We start from the raw sequence: 3,119 nt of genomic DNA on the forward strand, positions 1-3,119 counted from the left end.
GTGACACTGGAAGGAGTGCCCAGTGTCAGACAGCTGTCAGAGCAGAGCCAGACCTCTGACCAGGGTTTCTTGACTCCTAGCACAGTGCTCCTTCCACTGCCCTAAGCAGTCTGGGTTTCTGGCCTTGACCCGGACATTTTAGAGGAGACAAGGGGAAAAAGTGCCATCTCTGTCCCCGAAAAGAAACTTTGGGTCTCTGGAGCAACATCTGTACCTGTGAAACCGACACCATAGAATCCTGTGCTGGAATTCAGTGATTGGTGCGGGCTCTGGGAAGAGAAAATTGTCCACTGGGTACTGAGAAGTCTGTAGGAAAAGGTCAGAGGCACGAAGGGATGAGGAGGTTGCGCCTGTAGTGGAGAGGGAGATGGAAACAGCAGAGAATGGCAGGTGAACTCTGGAGGAATTCAGGGTGCGAAGTAGAGTATGAGGTCAGGGCTCGGGAGCCCCATGACCTCCCCGGGGGCTACCGTGTGCTTTGGCTATGCAGCCCCTTCCACTTCCCTTGGCAAGGCTTGACTTTTCTTCTCCTTGTCACACAGAACCAGGAGATGATCACGAAGAAAAAGAAGAAAAGCTTCAATTAATTGCAGGAATCAGCTGCCATGGGAGCCCAGGAGGAAGAGCAGGCAAGGGAGAGCGAGTGAAGAAAGAATGTCACACGATGAAATATCCGCTTTAACACAAGTCAAACCTATTGCATTCATCTTTGCTTTATTGTTCCATTTAGATCATTTTTAACATAGTGTCCTAGCAACAACAAAACCCTAGTATTTATTGAGCCTCTGCTATACCACAGTCATGGTGCTCAGGGCTGTTCTCAGTGATTTAATATACCCCCTAAGCAACCCAATAGGTTCGTAGTATCATTCTAATTTACAGATGAGAAACCGGTCTTGACGGCTAAAGAGGCTTGCCCAAAGTCAAGATCAATATGGCTTTGGGGTGGGTGGTTAGGTGCAGGAGGGTTTCAAATATTGAGTGTTTGACCATATTGCCTACCCACACATAAACCACATGAAAGTCCTGAGCCCATCCACTTAAAGTGCACACTGTAGCACCCTCAGGGCCCTCCCCAGCCCCCATCAACTTAACACAGAGGAGGTATCTCAACTAGATTAGGGCATCGTGGGAGGAGCTCAGCTTGCCAGAATCCCTTGGCATGAGCAGAGAGGAGAGTGGGGTAGGATACTTGCTGGCCCCATAAGATGCAACCCCCTGGCGATGGGAGTTGGATCCAAGCCCTGCTACTGAGCAGGTAAGAGACTTGAGCAAGTCTCTCACCACCTTTGTGGTTTACTTTCTGCACTTGTAGTTCTAAACTGCTTAATCCACAAGTAAAATTGTTTAGGTTTCAGGGTGTTTGGCTCCATCTTCTGGTCAGTCTTGATCACTGCACTGAGAGCTCAAGACCCAAGCAGGGAACAATTTCAGCCTCTTCCTGGAGCTGCTTCTCTGGGCCTCATTTAAACTAGAGGCCATGGATCTTGTGTCCAGATCAAGGAAGCAGGGACAGGAGTGCAAACTTCTCCTCCTCCACCTCTCCCATTACACCGGCTGGATTCTAGGTCAGTGGGAGTGCTTCCAAGTGTCGGGGCTGAACCGAGTTCTCCCACAGCAACTTGTGCCCTCACTGCACTCAGAGGGCTCTCTTGAACTTGTACTCACTCACCTCCCAGAAATAAGTAGGATCTGGACAGGAGAAACAAGTTCAAGCCTAGACTCTGCTAGGAAGCCCCAGGTTCTGAAGCCAGAAGATTAGAAGAATGGCCACCTCGTGTCCTCCCCACTCAGGGCTGGAACATAAAGTACCGCCTCCTCATTGATGCCTTTCATAGTACTTCAACTCCACCGATGTCCCTCCTGTTGAGGAGCAGCCAGAGAAAGATGGGCTACAGAGAGAAACAGACCAGATGTGGGAGACTGTACAATGAAAAAGAGAGGTGAAAGAGATTGGAATTAAGATCAGAGAGGGATTAAGATATGCAAAGAGCTGGAGAGAGAGAGCTATAAACACACAGAGAGGGAGAAAATGGAATAGAGGAGGGGGGGGGGGGGGGGGGAGAGAGAGAGAGAGAGAGAGAGAGAGAGAGAGAGAGAGAGAGAGAGAGAGAGAGATTGATTGATTGATTGATACAGAGAGACAAATGATAAAAGAGAAAAAGACAGAGGCCCTGTCCTGGTACTTAGTCTTTTTTCAGTTTTTCCCTAGGTCTACCTGGCCTCCCTGCCCTTGCTTTCCCTGAAATACCCTGGAATCTTCCCTCAACCACCTTTACACTTGAGAAAGCTTCAGTGGGTTTCTGCCTCTTGCAAAGATGTGACTGCCAACCAACCTGGCCTTAGAAGGGTTTGGGAAAGGGCCGTGGACACTCACAGATCTGTCCAGGAGCAAATGCTGCAAGCCGAGGAAGCCAACACTCCATTCTGCTCAGCAGACCATCTGTCACTTCTTACCTCTGGGACCCAGAGATGACTCTATTCCTTGGAAAACATCAACAGAGCCGCCAACTCCCAGTGGTTGGCTGGTGTCTTGTCAGTGGCAGTCTTCCTGCTCAGGCTGTGCCCACTGGCACTGCCAGGATGACGTTCACACGATGCTCTTCCCTTCCGGGTGCTGTCCCTCCTGTCTCTGCTCAGGCCAAGCCCTGCTCACCTATCCACTCCTCCAGGAAGCCTTTCTAATGCCCCTGCAGCACACATGAATCCTTCCCTTTCTGAACTTCCCTAGTACCTATTGTCTCTGTTGTCCTTCAGTGTATTTTGCTCCATAATTATGTCATATAAAGGGCTATTATACTAAGTTATAAGCCATCATGATTACTGGGTGAGTGAAAAAGGAAATCACTCAGTTCCTATTGTTTCAGATAATAAGAGCTATTTATAATATAGAATGCTGTGGATTTTCCAGGTTCTATTCTAAGTACTTGCTATCTAGCAACTGATGTGATTTTTGTGACCATTTACAGAACACCTGGGGCACAAAACAGTCAAGTCACTTGCTAAAGTTCATAACTGTTATCAGTGACAGAGGACAAAGGAGATTTCGTGGGAGATTCCTCCCCCTTTGCACTTTGCTGGCCAATACCTAAAAGTCCACTGTTGGAACTTTGTCCTTT

The sequence above is a fragment of the Pteropus vampyrus genome, unplaced genomic scaffold (genome assembly GCF_000151845.1).
Source record: "Pteropus vampyrus isolate Shadow unplaced genomic scaffold, Pvam_2.0 Scaffold30, whole genome shotgun sequence".
Classification (NCBI taxonomy): Eukaryota; Metazoa; Chordata; class Mammalia; order Chiroptera; family Pteropodidae; genus Pteropus; species Pteropus vampyrus.